A 19,969-nucleotide genomic window follows, 5' to 3' on the forward strand; every position below is an offset into this window, starting at 1 on the left:
GTTTTTTTTATTACGTGGCATACAAAATTTCCTAGAAAAAACCTAGGTGCACCTTTGACTCATTAAATTATCCCTCTTCAGATTCATGATTGAACTACCACACCAAAACCACCACTTAGCAATTCAAAATATGTATTTTCCAACTACTCATACATTCTTACCAATTATTGGAAGAAAGCATTAAATGAATAATACCTATTAAAGAATTAGAACTAATATCATGAATGAATAATACCTTGCCAATTTCAAGTTTTCTCATTAACTCCTCAATGTTGGTGGCCAACATTGATGACTACATACTGAGTAAGAGAAAGCTCTCATTAAGCTCCATTTCATATTGTAGTTTTGCAAGTGCCTAATGGGCCATTGTGTCAGTTGCCTTGTAGTTTGTCTATTTTTTTCGAAGACTTTCGCAAGTGCCTTGGACATGTGCTATCTATGGACCTACCAGTGACAATGCAACCTTGTTTGTATGCATTTGCTTTGTAACCTCATCATGCGTGTGCTACATGACATGAACTTCAACATGCAAATTTCTCACCTACTATTTGTCAATTGAACTCCAGTTGAAGTCAAATATTTTACGGCATTTAACTGAGCTTGATCATGGTAGAACCAATGAGACACACATGGGGACTTGACTTTTACAAAAACCTTCCATCCTTCCTCCTTTGATTCCACCTCTCCATCTTTCTACTATATGGCAATGTTGTTCCATAGTATTCATTACCTATTCAGCATAAAGTGCCGAAGTGATTGTGAACCGTGACTTGTCCTTTGCAATGGATTCTGCTTTGTAGTGTCCTAAGGGAAACCCCTTTACAAAGAAAATCCCAATCTCATGGTTTTTCAGAGGTGCCTGGTACATCTTATAGGGGAGCAGCACGAGTTCTTGTGCGAAACTAGGATAAACCCAATGAGACTTCAACTTTTGGATGGACTTTGGAATTGCATGGTTAAACATAGGTAGCCATTACTCTTCAGTTAAATCATCTAGACCAAAAATCTTGCATGGATTCTTGACACTCATGCTAACGCTGTAATCATCATGGAACTCTTTTATGTGTCAGGGCATAACCTCTTTTGTAAGGGATGCTCCACCTGCATTTTCTTCGTCCAAGAGTCTTGTGAATGGCTCTTTTTCATAAAATTCTCTTAACTTTGCTGTTGAGCTAACAAGAAAGGAGGGCAAATGAGAGTGAAGTTGATAGAAAGAAGTGGGAAACACACGGAAGCAAGAGAGTGGAGTTGAATTGAAAAGACGAGGGAACATCAGGGAGCAAGAGAGTGGAGTTGAATTAAAAAGAGGGGGGAGCACAGGAGAATTTAAAAAACTTTAAGGGGAAACGTAGGGAAGCATAGGCACTTTTAAATTGAAAAAGTTATGAGGTGGGACTGTGAACCACTTGGTACACGAAGAGTGCTAAGTGCTAAGTTCATCATGCTATTTAGCACTTGTTAGTGTCTCATTAGGTACTAAGTCAAAGATGTTATTTAACGCAAATGCTGGTCCACCATGCTTCCACCTAGAAAGTCTAATCCATTTATGTGTTGGCCAACTCTTACCTATGTATACTAAGGAGTGTCTCCTCTAATAGTGTGTGAAATGTGTTCTTCTCAAAAAAGATGTCCACTTGTACCGAGCCAACAGACGTTGGCATGCCCATATGAATCTTGGTTATGACAAAAATGATCAAACAATCAACATGTGTGGCTCATGCTAGGCTACATAAAGAGCTTGCAATACAATGGAGAATGACTATAGTGTGATTACATGCCTTCGATAACTCATAAAAATACCTTGTTTACTTGTATGCTGACTATTTTACAAAGGGTAGTGGCCAATTTTAAAAGCAAAAGAGACACTTTCCATCGATTAAATAGTAAGTGGTTTTGGATATTCTAATGGGTCTACTAAATTCTTAAATTCTATATCTCCTAATCTAAACATCGGATTTGCACGGGATTTGTTGCACTAGGTTTGTCATTTTGTGTTTCATTCATCTTGAGATTCAAAATTTGGATTTGGTTAACAAAAGTTACGAAATTTAGATCTTTCACCCAAAAATAACCTAAGCTAAAACCCCTAATGTACATTAATCTTACACAGGCAATTGGCGAGGCACAACGATTGGCAAAGGAAAATTTTGACGCAGAGGAAAGGGGAGGGCCTAAAAATTATGAGGCAGAGGGAAGGGGGCACAACGATTGGCGAGGCACAGCGATTGGCAAAGCAAACGGAGGAAAGGGGGGTGAGGGGAGGGTTGAAAATTAGGAGGTAGAGGGAAGGAGGCTGAGAGGGGCAGTGCGATAATCACCTCAGGCGCCCAAAAGGGGATGGCGAAGGAGGCATGACGGCATGAAGCAGGGGAGATGCAACTTCGAGCATGGAGAGGAAAGCAGTTGGGAGCTTCCTAGATACACAGAACTTTTAAGAAGACTTTGACATCCATCTAGAAACTTCATAAATTTTTTGATGTATCTTAGGTTAATGACCCCTTCCTTTTCACCCCTCTTGCTTTCCCTAGAACTAATTAATGGATTTTTTTCTCTCATAGCCCCCCTATTTATCACATAAAATGGACTCCAAGACTCATGAGAGAAGAGTCATCCCAAAGTAGCATTTTGCCCCCGTCCCAAGCAACTGACGGATCTTGTCTTTCTAGGGCAAGCGTTAAAGATGCAACCCCCATCATGCTTCCATCTAATAATTTAAGAGAGTTCCCAAGGAAGGCCTCTCATTAGGATACACCAAAAGGCAACTCCTCTTTGCTTGTTCCTCATTAAATGATCCTTCTAAGTGCTTGTCGATAACCTCTAGCATCTTTCCCTCCTTGCATTTTGAAGCAGCCCAAGAAGGGAAGCTACAGTCATCCAATTCCATTAATGAAAGCTGAAAGTTTTTCCTCCCTCCCACTATCACCAACAGCTCATACCAAAACTGTAGACATCACATTTCTTGTTGACCACAGAGTGACGTATCCATTCGGGAGCGATGTACCCAGTTGTTCCCCTCATTCCGGTCATCACTCGGGATGTTTCCCTATCCATCAGCCTAGACATACCGAAGTCACACAATTTCGGCTCAAAATTCTTGTCTAGTAAGATCTTTTCAGGCTTGACATCAAAGTGGAGGATGGGTTGCGGGGCATCCTTGCGTAGATAGGAAAGCACTCGAGCTATTCCAACAGCCACATGGAAGCGTGTGGTCCAGCTGAGAATATGATGATTAAACTCTTCTACGAACAGCCAACGATCCAAGGATCCATTTTCCATATATTCATAGACGAGCAGTCCACTAGATTGTTGCAAGAAAAAGCCTAATAAACGAACGATGTTGAGGTGGCTGATTCCACCGATCGTAGCTACTTCTAGAAGAACTGTTTTTGGCTTTGAGATACGATCTACAACTTTTGCACAGCCACTTTTCTGGCATCTGGAAGAACACCCTTATACACAGAACCGAAGCCACCAGTACCTAATAAGCTGCTGAACCCATTTGTGATACGGCGCAAGTCTTGGTACGAGTACCTGGTAAGGACCGCTCTTCCAAGTCCAAGTGCTTCACCTAATTTTCGAAGAAAATAGCATAGCGATAGTATCACTAGACATTTGAGCATGATTAAGGCACTTACAGTGATGAGCAGTCTGAGTGAGTTGCGTATCTTGCTTGTGTCATATTCTGTCAAGCATTTTGTACCTTTAAATAGGTAAAATATTTGGATCGAAAATGTTGAAGAAATTTACACTCTTTAAGGTTGTTCCATCCGCTATTGCTATGGAGAGGGTAGCAATAGCGGATATGTCATGTTGGTAGAAAACCCCCATGCAAGAGCAGTTCTCTTGGCAAAGGGCCATGCATTTCTTCAGAGGACGGGTGTCATTGCTCTAGGCAAAAAAGGGCATTGAGATAAAGGTAGCATTAGGAAATTCCACAAGAGTTTGTGCTTTGAATCCAATACTTGAGCACTGTAGCCTGACAGCACGTTGATAGCACATGAAAGGGTGTGTTAAATCAACATGAGTGAAAGAGTTGCCAGAGGGCAGTTGCAAATAGGTTGAGTCTGGCCTACCGTAGGGACCAAATATGTTCACAATGTAGCAAGGCCCTCCACAACCCCTCTTGTACCCTTCTCGAGGACGCTTCGATTTGGTTTGCAACATCAAACACTGGCTGACCAACTTGCAGATCTAAACCAACAGAAATTGGATGGTAGCTTCAGAGATGACCATCATCTTCCAGCCTTAAGAAATCTGGGACAAAACCATAAACGAGGGAAGTTTCGAGGGAAAAGTTTGAAGTGTAAAAAATGCAACCTCTCCTAGGGCTTTGAAAACTTTTCGTGGAATACTCTCCTGCCCACCACTGTTGGAGCGTAGTTGCCATCATGGATGCTAGAAGGGACAATCTCCAAAGCTCAGCAAATGTAATACTGGGTGTAAAGACCTAGCATAGGCACAAAGGATGCTCTTGGTCACTCAATCCCATGTAGAACACTAGGCCGCCAAGATGCATATTCACCATAGGGTACATTGAATTGTTGCTCACCAGCTTCATCCCTTCGATCAAGCTTTGTGCTTGCATGAGCTTATCCATTCGATCATCGAAGCTATGGAAAATCGAGTTGCACTCATGTGTGAATAGAATTATATTATTGATTAATGAATATGTTGATAACATAGATGTGCTTGTGATGGTTACGAAGAGATACAGTGACTATTCGTATTACCTCTTTGTGTGTGTGTGCACGTGTGTGCATGCATGCATGTGTGCATGCATGCGTGAGTGTGTGTGTGTGTGTGTGTGTGTGTGTGAGAGAGAGAGAGAGAGAGAGAAAGAATGAGACTTTACATCTTACATTCCAATACTCCCCTTAAGATGTAATGTCTTATGAGTAATAGAGTAAGGATGTGTGAGTGTTATTGTGTTCACCATGTTGGAGGTGAGTCACCAATTGTATGCTTTAGTGTATTTACAATTATACAATGCAATCTAATCTTCCAGGACCAACAATTCGGATTGAATGATCAACATGGGAATTAGTTTTGTCTTGATCTTTGATCTAGTTGCATAGGGAACTTCTTCCAGCTTTATTTCTTGAGCTTGTATTAATAGCCTTACTCCCCCTCAAGTGAGAGAAAGGAAAGAAGGGAAGTGCCTTATGACCGAGTTCTTTTTCTTTATCAACACCATCTATATGTGCCCCATTGTCTTCACTTGTTCATTAGCTTTATTTCTTGCGTATTGTTCACGATTTGCATCTCTATCGTGGATGGAGATGGCATCTTTTTTTGCACCAAAGAAACCTACATCTGCATGAGAATCACTACATGTTTTGCCTTTTTCTTGTGTGTCTCTTCCTTTATCAACATCTTCATGTCCATCGTGTTGACGATCTCTGCCATCCTTAGCATCTCTGTCTTGTTGAGCCGCTAAGTGTTTAGCTTCATGTTCATACATGTCTGCAGTTGCATGACCCACTGTAGTGCTATCAAGTTGAATGTACAAATTGGCATCTCTACGTGCAACATCTTTGACATTTGGGTTTGTGATCTGTAATCAGACATGCATCTGGTGCAAGGGTTTTCGGTTCAGGTTGTCCATCACATTGATCATCCTCAATGTCTTCTTCATTGTTGTCGTCTAAGTCATCCCAAGCGTCTAGGTATATCGGATCTTGACCATCATCACTTGAGTCGTCTCCTTCATTTGGTCCATCAATTGCTTCACTGGGTTGAAAAGGAATGCCACCAACAGCGAGGCACTGTGATAGGGTATGGGCATCACAATAGGAATATTTTTCACTCCCAGGCTCTAACAATGATGATTCGTCGTGCCTCCAAAGCCAAAGAACTGATTGTTGTCTCCATTTGGGGAACATTTTCTTCCTTTACTTCTATGTCGTTCACAACAAGACAAAGCACCCACTGATGCACACATAGATGTGTTTCCTTGACTTTAAAAAAAACTTACGAGTGCATCTATTTGTGCATCTACAAACCCGCATCTATAGGTGAGTCTATATAACAAACAGACACGCCTATAGATGTGCTTTTAGACACTCTATAGAAATTAAAAAAAACAAAAAGATGCGTACATAGACGCGCTTATAGATGCTCTACAAAATCTTTTTTATTAATAAAAGCAGAATTTTGTGTGGTTGAACAGAATGCTATGTATGTTGTGTATGCTATGTAGTTACAAGAATCCCATTTCCACATTGTGCAATTCAATTCTTACAGCCAACTGCATTTAATTAGCACGATTTTAAGCACGTCTATAGCCAACGATTATAATTCCGAATAAAACATTACAACTCCAAAACGTTTAGTTCACAAGGCATTCATTGATAGAACGTTGCACGAGGAAATTGAAAGCCAAAAAAATAAAAGGAGTGTATATTAATTCATAGCCCAAAAAGTGCTTGTATGTACATCTAGCATGAAGCCAAGCCACGTCCTGTGGCTTCAAGTACAAAAAATAAGAGGAGTGTATATTAAAGAGAGGCACAAAGCCAAGCCAATGGCTTCAAGTACAAAAAAGAGTAGCTAGCACTACTTCTACGACTAATCTAAGTTCTCTGTGTCCTCGCTCCCTTCTTTGCTCCCTTCTTCGCTCTCTTCTTCCTCATCTTCTTCCTCCTGATCAGCCGTAGGGCCTTGTAAATGAGGGACAACATGTATCAAAATGTATGAAAAATCAAATCTTTATTTACAATATTGATATTATTTAATTACTTTTAAATACCTGGGAAACGCTCCAGTAGCCCGGATATACTGCTCCTCAGTAATCAACCCATCATCATAGAAGTGCCTCCATGTATCTCCTCTGTGACGGTGATGGTGGTAGGCTGTCTCGATAGGAGTAGGGTACCTGCCCATGATATCAAGCTGCAAGATGACACAATTTGCGGAGGGGTTAGTACCAAGAAACAACCTCCTAATAAACCACATAAACACAATATAATTTGAGATTGATACTTACGAATTGGGCCTCCCATGATTCAACACCCCCTACTCCAAAATGCATGTTTCCATATTGCTTCATTTGGATCCTTCGTGCTTCCATGTGCTATAGACTGGGGGCCACCTTCGCTGCCTTCATTGCTTTCTTCCACTCATGCTTGTGAGTGGTGTGGGGCTGGCCCCTTGGTGGTTGACCTCCCTCTCTCCTAGCAATCTTGGCTAGTGCCTGCCTCTTAAGTGAAGATCTTTTATTGGCAAGTATCATAACAATCTTTGACTTGGCCCATTTATCTGAGACCTGAACATTGGGAGGATTGGGATATCTAGAGCAAACAGCAGTGAGGGTCTCATCAGCCAACTTTTTTTTATGGTCTTTGTAGTGAATAAAGCAAACTCTGTAGTTGTTAGCAATTACAGAGTCCATGAAGGCCATGATGTCCTTCCCCTATGCATCCATCAAGATGCCTCCTATCTGAGTGATGTCATAGAAGATCGTACCATCACCCTCTGGCATGTCTGCATCATCTGAATCATCCCCGCCCCCACCATTACGCCCCCCAAAGCACTGTGCCATGCATCCCCCACCACTCTCTCTACTACTACGCCTGCTGCCCTGTCGTGTCGAGCTAGTATGATGGCCACTCACAGCTAGAGAAGCGACTCTCGAGGACTGCATGGGAGTACGCTAGCCAGTCGTAACTGGAGAAGTGACTTTCGACTGCACAAAAGTACGCCAGTGGCTCTGCGAGGTAGAAGGGCCTCCTGACCATAGGAGGGGAGAAGGGGTGTGGCTTGTAACCGATTGGGCTGTCTCGACTCCACTGGGGTAATCTCAGCTGGTGTGGGGTTGGGGTGGTTTGGATTCTATACTGCCGACTCCTGGGGGGTGTTTGGAGTCTGTACTGGCGAGTCCTAGGGGGTGTTTGGAGTACCCATCATGTATGTGTATAACTCCCCAGGAGTGGGAGGGTGCCCTTAAATGTTATATAACTCCCAAAAGATGGCATCCCAAAGATTAGGCGAGGCTGAAGAGCTTCCTGGCCACATTATGAACTGAAGAAAAGAAAAGAAGAAGATTACCATCAAGCATGCCCTCTTTCCATCATGCATGCCCTCATCATGAGATGCAAACAAAAAAATAGAGTGACAACACGACATTGAGCAAGCATTTACAGACTCCTGCATTCTTGAATTAGAGTGACATGAGTCTGTATCTGCTTGCTCAATGTCAAGCTATTGAAGCTTCACGTGGAGAAAAAGAGAGAAGGAAAGAGAGGAGAAAAGAGAAGAAAAGAGAGGAGAAAAAAGAGAGAAAAAGAGAGGAGAAAAAGTAGAAAAGAGAGGAGAAAAAATAGAGGGTAATAAGAGAGAAAAAGAGAGAAAGTGAAAAGAGAAAAAGTAGGGATAAAAGAGAGAAAAAGTGAGAAGGAAAGAGAGAAGAAAAGAGAGAATAGAGGAAAAGAGAGGAGAAAAAAGAGAGAAAAATTGAGGAGATAAGAGAGAAAAAGAGAGACTAAAAGAAAGGATAAAAGAGAGAAGGAAAAAGAGAGAAAATTTGAGGTTAAAAGAGAGAAAAAGAGAGAAGGAAAGAGAGAAGAAAAAAGAGAGAAAAAGAGAGGAGATAAGAGAGAAACAGAGGGGAGAAAAGAGAGGAAAAGAGACGAAAAGAGAGGATAAAAGAGAGAAAAAGTGAGGATAAAAGAGAGATAAAGAGAGAAGGAAAGATGCCTCAACGGAAGGCAAGGAAGCTCTGATACCATGACAAAATATGAAGAGGGGAGAGGAGAAGAGTGGAGAGGAGGAGAGAGGGCACAACTAGAGAGCACACCACAAATTACTAACTATACACTAGATTTAGTTGAAAAAATAGAATATATACAAACCCATTTAGGGTTAGGGTTAGGGAATCTAACCCTTTCCTTTATAGCACTCTATAAGGTTAGTGCTATGCATATATGATCACATGATGGTGCTATGCATACGTGATCACATGATGTTGAGCGTGAACTCTCAACAATGTTTTCTTCTTTGCATACCAACAATTGGACTCATCGTGACCATATTTGGTGCAAGTTCCACAATACTTTGTTTTGCTATCATCCTCGATGTGTCCCATTTTGGAGCTAGTATTGCACCATTTTTTATCTTGGCTCGATTTCTTTCAAATCCTTCTTCAATGTTGACTTGTTTGGCTTTGTGGAGGCATCCTTTTCATCACTCACCTTAGCCATTTTCTTGGTCTTCTTCTTGGCAGGTGTTGACCCCTAATGGTCAATCGAGACCCACCTAGGCACCAATAGTAACCAATTCTACATGCAATGAGTTTCCAAATGGCAAACGACGGTCCACCAGGTCACCAAGGAGATGATCCAATAAAACTTAGTGGTTTTGAGAGATTTTTGATTAGGAATTAACAAGTTGGTTGTCTAACAGTTTTTGTTGGTAACTCTTCCACGTAGCCATATCAATCTATTCAATATCCCCATCAACATATTGGCATTATTTGGGGATTAATTATGGAGTATTTGGGCTTAATGTGGGGTTCATGAACTCCCACACTACACTTATGTTTGCCATAACTGGTGTGCCAATTTCAAGATGACTCATTGCACCATGCAAGCTAAAGGGAGCATTTTAGTTGAATGGAACTCTATAGTTTGCATTCTTCAAATTTCGTTGCACTCCACTCTCTAGCCTTTAACTTTCTAGCCTCCTTTTGCTTCCACTTGCCTTTGCACACTATACCTTCTTTGTCCACATAGCCATGGAATCCTAAATCTCCTATGAATCCTACTAACACAAGTCCATGCCCAATCTGTCCATCACTACCACTTTTATCTCACTAATGCTCCACCAGTTTCAACCCCTTCATCCTCTTGCCATGTTCTATCCACATCTCCAATCCCCTCACCCTATTGACACTTCCAAGGAGCCAAAAAATGGCTCCTCCCACTTCGTGGCATTACCATGGGCCACAATATGGAACTACATAATACAGAGGGGATTTTGGACATGTTTTTGCCTTTGACAAGAGTGTCTTCATTGACAAACAATCCAATATTTTGATGCAAGAACTGTACAAAGCCGTCTTTTTTGTCTATTGCTAGGTTTGACATTACATCCCTTGCATCCATGAGATAGCTTCTTTGAGGACCGCATCTACTGGCCTTCACATAGATATGCGATCAACAAGTCCATGATCCTCAGATTCAACCATTTTTTTGTTTTATCTCAAAATTCTTAGAACTTTAAAAGAGTGTTGCCCCTCACAACTATGTCCAACTTGCAAGTGTGAGATACTTGAATAGGCAGTCAACTAGCTTATCATGTTCACAAACTAGATTTCCCAAAACCTTGCCCCACCTGCCATGCCCCACTTCTTGTTCTCACCATTTTTGAGCATCTACGTTAGTTTGCTTTTGCTTTTTCTTCTGCCTCTACTCCTATTACTGCTACTTCTTCTATGCATGCTGCTTCTACCATTGTGTCTATTAGTGTGTCTGCTAACCTATCAACCACCATTGCTACTACTACTACCAATTCCACTACTGCAAGAATTCCTCTTCCACTGGAAACAAAAGCACCCCTTGGACCTCACTTTGTCCTAGTTTTGTTTTATGACATGATCTTTTGCTACCTTGACTGTGTCCATGACTTTGACTCCTAGTTAGAAGCTCGTCCAGGACTATGTCTACTTTTCTATTCTGCTTTCGATGTGTGTGCAAAACAGCTTTGCCCAAGGCATATCTCTCCTTTGAACCAAATTCATATCTTCAACTTGGAGAACCGTGATCATGTCTTAGTCTATGCACAGGCTAAGACATGATCATGGTTCTCCAAGTTGAAGATGGAGGGCTACCTAAGAACAATTCACAATCCAAACACTAGTCATCAAAAAGGTGTGTAGGATAGTAAAATCCTTGGGCCATCCTAAAAGAAATCTTTTATAGTAGTTTACCAAACCAAGCAACTATTGTAGCCCCACTTGAGTCAGTATATGCTCCTTTTTGAGAATTTCTTCCTCCAAAATTCTACACTCAATCCACTCAATTTCACACTCAACCTTTTAGCACATCCATCCCCAGTAGGATTGCCACATGTTGATGCTTTTTTCTATCGCCCTGATTTTGACTTGAATCCCATTCCCAACTTGCTATAGGTATGTACACATCTTGATAAGAAGATTCTCACTCCTGTAGTCCTAAGGTTTCTTGTTGGGCTTATTACTCCATGCAAATCACAAGATAGATGTCAACAATACAGTACTAACAAACAAAGGGTTGGTGCTACATGGGTAAACCATCTTAGGACAAGTGATATCTCACTCAAGTAGAAATGTGAGTATAATAGGAATACAACACAATTCAATGTAAAATCAATCATATTACTTCTCAATAGACTATGCACAAATAGCTTGTGGCTACAAGCCAACACTAGACTCTCTCTCTCTATTCACTCCTTCTTCCCTTGGCTTAGGCCTAGGATTCTATGAGCAGACTAGTTGGGACTAGAATCCCTTACAACTTGCAATCTACTTTCTATATACCTAGACTCTCTGTCTAGTCTAACAATGTTGAGTTGACCACCTTCCTAACTCATATCTTGCCATTTGTTAGATTGCTCTCACTGATACGTCTAGTGGTGCTCCTTGGCTCTACATTCCTTTGTGGAGTTGACAGCTACGTGGCTTTGCTCAATAGCATCGATAAATCCTTCCTAGATGATCTCCATCCGAGAGCTGATGCAACTCAAGTTATGACCTGCCTTGAGTTGTTTGTTAACCCCATGGTTACCATTAGACTCATGAGGGATTTAAACCTTGTAATAAAGTAGAATCCATGGGCTGATTTAAAGTGAGCTGAAGCCTCGGGGGGGTCACTCATCATATGTAACCCTATCACGTGAGTTCAACAGAAGGATATTTTTTATTCCTAAAATTTATAGAAATAAATATACATAAGGGACTATTTAAAATAGTTTTGGAAAAAATTTACAGATTTGCATAGAAAAGGGGTACATTTTATTAATGAAAAAATTTACAGATAAGGGATTTTAAATATAGGCCTTGAACGCACGTGATATAGAGGGTTTATACATAGTGACCCCCCTGAGGCTGAAGCACCATCAAACCACACCCAATAATGTTTCATCATCGTTTCCTTTACATTGGGACTATTTTTGGTTAACCAACCCTAGTGCAATACAAAAGCATGCTGCCCAAACAAGGTGTCATGTTCTTTTGTCATCCAAAATTTATAAATGGTATCTGCATTGCACTTTCATGAACTCCTTTCAGTATACTGGAAGACTACTATCAGTCATGGAATCTAGTAGGTGGTTGTAGGTGATATGCACCAAAATTATTATTTGCTTGTTGTACCAGTGTGCACTGTCTATGCCATCTTATGCTTGAAAAGAGTAATTTTAAACAAAATCAATTAGAGAGATAATTGTGTGCTTAGTGAATTGTTAAGGCACGTCTTGAATTTCTTTCCTCTGCTAGGGTGCTGTGAAATTGTGAAGCACATATTTTGGAATGGATTTACTATGTGGTTGATAAGCTCCTATGTGGTGGAGTAGTCTTGTATGACAATAGCCATCTCACCTTGTCTAATCCTACAACATCAACCATTTCAAAAACCTTCATTTTACAACAACAAGGTGGTATTTTCCCAATTATTTCAGGTAAACAAATTACTTCTACTTTGCATCATCCTTCACATGAATGCATTCAATTGGTTTCACTCGACATCTCTCTTTGGACAAATCACTAGCTCCCACATAGAACATAGTGTGCTAGAATTTCTTGCTTTGCAACACATGATGAGGATACAAGTGGCCAAATGATGGGACATTACCTATGAGGCATGGTCATCTATCTCCATGAAGTAACACTCTAGTAAGACCACATTTCAGGTCATTCAAAGCTTGTTGGGCTAGGTCAAAGTCTATGTGTGTTTTGCAACAACACACATTCCTATCTTTGAGTCTCTTGACATAGCAGGGCTTGCAATGCTCAAATATCCTTTGCCCAATCCTTATGCTAGGATTCTTAGCCATGAATCTCATGTACATCTCTATTTGCTCATCCAACAAAGTATAGAGTACATTGAAAACTTTGCAACAACATGCTGTCTGTAAGCTACAACCACGAGCACTGTGGCTTCAACTAGCATGGTGGTTGTTATTATTTCAACCACCATGAAATTTTCTTGCAAAAGTAAGACTCTCTCTCTCTCTCTCTCTCTCTCTCTCTCTCTCTCTCTGCTACACCCAATCATGCATTGACCCATAGTTATAGCCTCCAATGTATCACAATGAATCTGCTATATTACACACCATGCGCCATTATCATATTGTGTGATCCATGTAGCACATTGTATTCAGCTAGCACAATGGTTGCTATTCCTACCAGTATGGTTGCTATTCCTACCAGTGGGCTAGTGGGCTTGCAAAATATCATTTCCTCTCTCTCTCTCTCTCTCTCTCTCTCTCTCTCTCTCTCTCTCTCTCTCTCTCTCTCCAAAACTTCATAGGATGCAAATAAAAGTCAACTAGCATAACGATTTGCTAGGAGAAAGATAGTACCAAGCTTATGTATATGTCTTTCTTGTTTGGATAAAATCTCATCTTCTTGTGCTAAACCAATGTCACTATAGAGATGACTTTCTCACTCAGGTTGTTTGTCCTTTTCTTCCATTGAGTTGATGCCCATAGGCTTCTCACATTGGGCTACATTGCTTCCACTCAATGGCCAATCATTGGAATCACATTGCTCCATCTAATGGACAACATCTCCGAGGTTGTGCGCCCAAGCTATTTCATGTTTGTTTTAGAGGAAAATAACATAGCTAGTTTGTCAGCTTTGGAGCTACTTCTCTAAGCTATACACACCTTTCACATTAATAAGGCCATCTCTCAAGTTAGAATATGAACTCTTGGACATGCAAGTCCCATGGAATTGGAAGCGTGGACCCTCAATGAATCCTTGGGTGCAAGGTAAATTCATAAAATTCTACAATTCACACTGTGTCACATTTGAATACATTCTTCATCATTGTGTAAGAGCCAAGATATCCACTGATAAGATTCATTTTTACTTGTGTTACATCCTCCAAGAGGGAGGGAGGCTAAACCGATGCATTTTTTGATGCCTCATCCCCCCAAGGGTGGAGGAGGCTTATGATGTGACCCCATGTGCGTGCATGAAGGAGGGGGACTACCCATGGGGTGCATCAGGGAAGATCCCCACATTTTCCCAATGGCCAATGCGGTTTCCCTAGCCTAGTGCCGCACCCATTGTCACTCAACTCTAATAGAAGGCATGGCATCAACTACAATTCCTCTACGAATAACCCCTCATTGTTACATCAAGGGTCCACGATGTTTCTCATGGCTGTGGGTGTCAATGATTCTTCCCTAAATTCACCCATGGCAACCTTGTTACAACTCTCCTTTGTCTAAATGATAAGGTTTAATGAGCATCTCGCAATTTCACCATTGGCAAGCCATCATCATTGCTGCAATGTTGGCCCCTAGTGCAACCAAGGACTAGCTTACCAAGGTGCAAACAATTAAAGATCTAAGTAGCATAACTTCAAGCAGCAACGATAGGGAGTAGGGAGAAACATAAGTGTCCTAGCTAATGATAGTAGTTTTAAGAAGTCCTCGAGCAAGTTCAGGAAGTTGGATTCTAGCATCGACTCATCGAGTAAAGTCCTAGAAGTATTTAAGTATGGAACCCAAAGTTGGATGGGTTCTCGTAAATGTCTAGCCCTAAGTAGCATAGAGTCTTAGGCCTATTTGAGCCATGTTACTTTAGAGATAGAGTAGTGCCTCAAGCCAAGGCAAGTGGTTATGAGGACTGCACACCGACACCTTATTGCATGAGCACCATTGCAGCTAACAGCGTGTTGTACTAGGCTCTGATTCCCTTTATTTGATATACAAGTACTTGGTCTGCAAACTTTGAGATATTCCCTAAGATAGGAATTCCTACCTTTGAGAAGCACTAAGGACCTCTTTAAACACAGCATTGGCTTTCTAAACACAACATACATGGAAGCCACAAGAGGGGGCTTTTCCCATCATGTGTAGGAAATTCCTCTATGATACTTTGTAGCAGGGATGTGGAATCTATATCAATGGATTTTTATGTCTAGCAATAGGGTATTTATTTCCAAACCAGTAGAGTTTTAAGGAAGTGGGATGTTTAGGCAATCATCACCCAGTTGATAGGGCCTTACTTGAGCTAGCTCATTCGATAATCACTCCTTCCACTTTTGATAAAAGAGGTGGCACCCAAGTGCTTATAAATGCTTGACTAATGTATAGTCTATATTAGAGAGGGGTAGCTTTTCCTTCTTGCAACTAACTTCCCCTTGCTTCACTAATTCCACTACCATATGTCCTCTGAGGTGTTTTTTTCTTTTTAAAATATTAGTGATTAACTCTGATGTAAGAAAACATACCACACCTTTTTTTCTTACTCTTGGTAAGAGGATTAGGAAAGAACACTCTTATACAACATGTGGATTAAGGAAGGCAAGGGGAGGAGGGTAACCCTTTATGCTTATTGTCAACCCACATCCTCTCCTTCCCCCTTCTCTCATGCATTTATCTAAAATTAGCCATTTTTAGAATGCGCCTTCTTTCAATGATGACTATAAAATGATTCCTTCCTTTTTCAGTAACTGACACCCCATGCCAATATGAACTAGGTTGCACCATTCCTCATCCAACCAAGGCACATACATAGCCTCCATTTTCTTCCTTCCTAACAATTTAAAACATTGTTTACCGCTCTTTTCAAAGTATTTTTCATGCACTACTTGCAATAATTGTACAATATTGATCCCTTTCCTATATTTAGTCTAGGATGGAATTTACCAACCAAGTGACGGCTGCATTCCCAAGTAGCTTGACTCACCCCATGGTGCCTCATGAAGTAAGGTCTTGAGCTCAATCAGGATCTCAACCTCTCTAATGCCCCTTTCTAGAAGACTTGGAAATTTGCCTATCTAGATTATGCAATTTGCATGTTGAGGCTACACTATTCTCAAAGTGGGCTCTTTTAAGTTCGCTCATTTGCGCACAAGTGGATTAAGAGATATGAAGCAGCCAAAGCAAAAAGAATAAATGCAAGGATGAGATTCAGAGTCATGCACATGCGATCGCAACCATATCCATGGGATCTTGCTCTTCTCCCCACTCACATGTCACTTGATTGGCTACAAATGGCTCTACGTAAAGCCGAACACGATGGAGAGACAATAAATGAGCACAAACGAGAATTATCATTTTTGTATATGATGCATGTAAGTTTCTTACCTCTTGACGTAATTAAGTTATTTGTGGCAATATACGCTATAAAATAGATGCATCCTCATTGTTTTAATAATGCTCTTTTGCAGTACCAAAAGTACATTGCATTATGGTCATATGGACAACATTTTTGCATGGAATGCATCGATTCAAAAAGATTCACATATGATTGTGGAGTCATGGCTCACTTCACACAAGATAGCCAAGCAAGTTCTTCAGATACCAATCTCCTCTCCTCGCAGTTGGATTATTGTGGACCATACACAAAATCTATGAAATTGATTTCATACGATTTAGTATTTTCATTCTTGATATAAAATGGTTTAGAACTGTTTACAATGGTCCCCATGCTACAGTGAAGAAAGACAATAGTGGTTCTTTGTGTTAGACTCCACCAAACTTTGGACCGATGAAAGTGATGCTTTTGTTCTTCCCGAGCATTGTGAGCAGGTGCATACTAATGATTTAATTAATCAAATGCTTTAGTTTTCCAAGATCAATTGGTACATGTACTTAAGCATAAATTCCTTTAATTAATGGCATTTGACACCCATCTTCAATATAGGTGGTTTTTCATTGGATCGTTCTAATCCAAGATGGTGGTACGTGATCCAAGTTGCACCACAAAGTAAATAAATTTTTGAAGATAGAGATGTGGATATGGAGATGCCACTACCAATGCAAGATCCAATTTATCCAGATGGATCTAGCGAAGAAGATGATCACAATATGACCCAAGAGGAAGATGCACATAATGACATCGTATGGGAGGAAGATGGAGATCACGATATTGAGGAAGAAGATGACAATCAAAAATCACCTGACTTTATTGAAGAAGGGGAATTACAAGATCAAGTCTTAGGCGAACGTACGATGCCAGAGTACGATGATGATAGTACGATGATGATATAGGAGATCAACTTGGTCTAGAATTCGAGATAGACTTGTTTGGTGTGCAAGACTTGGCTCAGGATGAAGCGGTTGATGTAAATGGTTGATGTAAATGCTATTGATTGATTTTTTTCATCTCAAACTTAGACATGAATATATGAGCTTCAAACTTGATGTACATGCTCTTGTATATTTATTCTTTCAAAGAATCAAACATGTATGAAAAGAAAAAAAATTTGTCATTAGGAAACACTCTCTTTTTACACTTCTATAAAAGGTCGACGTATATACTGACCATTTACAAGTCTAGTAAAGGTCGGTATATACCGACCTTTTTCAACCCATCATACATACCGATGATTAGTACACTGTGCATGCTAAATGACGACGCTTAATCGCCGGAACAAGGCCCATGTATAGTAGTGATACATACTTGTTTGCACATGCTATATGGGATTTATAATGAGTGACCCCTTGGGGAGGGATCTATTGATCCGTACAAGCATGGTCAATGCTCCTGCTAAACTCTTATTGTATTCTTGCATCATCTACTATGGTAGTAGATGGAGTCAGATGCATGCCGACATGTGATGGTTATAGATGATGAAAATCCATGTGTGCTATTGTAGACAACTCAACGGCCTAGCATTTTGTAGATGAATGCTTAGAATCTTCATTCCACCACCTCAAGGACTGTCCAATATCATGTAGAGATACATGCTACAATGCATTTGTCTCCTTATGTAATTTCATACTAGCACTTATCCTTGATGCTTTCATTTAAGACACAAAGCATATCATTCTAGACATAGTTTCCACTAGTCGTTCATATCAATAGGCCATTCTTTAGGATACTACAACTTTGACTCAATTATGCCACATTGCTTTACACTTGGATCTATTGATCACCACCATTATGAATCAGTAGATCATTCCTAAGGATGAGGACATTTATGTATCTGTGCAGTCCTATCCCAATGCAAATGACATTATAAGGTTTGGTTGTAGAGCAATCTCAAAAAAATTAGTGTTCTAGCATGCACTTATGGTTGTAGTATATAGTCCATACTTGATGCAAATAAATGGTTAGATGCAAGACTACAGATCTATCCTGACATTAGCAGTAGCTCACATGCCTCAAGGATATCTTATCAGCATTTTTTGCAATTCATATGCCTTAAGGACTACATATCTATCATGTATTTAAGACTACATATATGTCTTAACATTAGCATTTAGCATATCACATGCCTCAAGGACATCACATGGTTTTCAATTGTATTTTAGGATTCTAGGCCTTCATACTGTCAGTTCTAGTATGAGACTATGATAGGTGCTGCATCCCATGCCAATGGATGTTCAACCATGCACATAGTACATGATCCTCATCTCATGACAGTTGATCATATAGGTTTGACATGCTACCATGCCTTATGAGCTTTTCAAGCCTCTTATTCCAATAGATCATAGTACCACGATTACACCTTCAGCCTTAGCTTTTATGTAGCCCCTAGATCATTCCGTCCACTTCCATTCTCAACCATGCCAAGGAATTGCTTGAAGCAGATAATACTAGCAATAGATGATGTCTGTATTGAGCCACACAATCATGAATGTGTTGAGAATTCCTTATACCTTGATTACTTAGAGTTTGGAATGTCTTTCGCTTTGGTTTCCTTAATCGTCTAGATATGCCATTTGGGAAGAGTCTTGGAGGGATGCAGAGTAGAAAGAACTGGAGCACCATCATCAAGTGAATCCCCGTCCATACGTGGAAAGGAGGTTGATTGGACACCCTTGCCTTTGACTTGGAATATGGAGGAGTGTTATTGTGAGCTCTTCCTCCTTCAAGACAACATCTCTGCTCATGATGACCTTCTTTATAACTAGATCATAGAGCTTGTGCCCCTTGGTATTGTGACATGAAGTTGGGGGTAATAAACTTCACGCACCTCTTCACTTCTTGCTACTTTCAAACTAAGTGATAGAGATATTCATCGATGGGAAAGGGACATTAAAAATAAGCTTTTATACCAAGAGACCATGCCACACTATCCTCCCTTATATGAGAATGAAGATGGTAACATTCCAAGTGATGTTGTACTCAAGCATAGGGAGAAGGAAAGGATCAACAAAGGCCATAATCTCAGCAAGCCGGTGGTCTGCGTCAAAGAGGAGCGATACATTGTTGAAAGAAAATCTTGCGGCTCAACATGACATGAACTAATATATATCGAGGAGTTTAAAGGGGCTGATTGGGTCGAATAGGTAGGTTTCGAGGAAACATTGCACCTCCTTCATAGACACCTTTCTCGGGGGGGTCACTCATCATATGTAAACCTATCACGTGAGTTCAACAGAAGGATATTTTTTATTTCTAAAATTTACAGAAATAAATATACATAAGGGACTATTTAAATTAGTTTTGGGAAAAATTTACATATTTGTATAGAAAAGGGGCACGGGGGGGTCACTCATCATATGTAACCCTATCACGTGAGTTCAACAGAAGGATTTTTTTTATTTCTAAAATTTACAGAAATAAATATACATAAGGGACTATTTAAAATAGTTTTGGAAAAAATTTACAGATTTGTATAGAAAAGGGGTACATTTTATCAATGAAATTTTTTACAGATAAGGGACTTTAAATATAGGCCTTGAATGCACGTGATATAGAGGGTTTATACATAGTTACCCCCCCGAGAAAAGGGGTACATTTTATTAAAGAAAATTTTACAGATAAGGGATTTTAGAAATAGGCCTTGAACGCACGTGGTATAGAGGG

The 19,969-nt window shown here is 40.3% G+C and overlaps 1 pseudogene; it reads right to left on the minus strand.

Annotated features, from left to right (window-relative positions):
• Nucleotides 1-2,570: 2,570 nt before the first annotated feature.
• Nucleotides 2,571-3,620, minus strand: LOC147884522 (G-type lectin S-receptor-like serine/threonine-protein kinase SD2-5 pseudogene; annotated as a pseudogene).
• Nucleotides 3,621-19,969: the final 16,349 nt, after the last annotated feature.

Source organism: Dipteris shenzhenensis, chromosome 26, assembly GCF_047967505.1.
Source record: "Dipteris shenzhenensis isolate YYH24624 ecotype China chromosome 26, Dip_SZ_1.0, whole genome shotgun sequence".
Classification (NCBI taxonomy): domain Eukaryota; kingdom Viridiplantae; phylum Streptophyta; class Polypodiopsida; order Gleicheniales; family Dipteridaceae; genus Dipteris; species Dipteris shenzhenensis.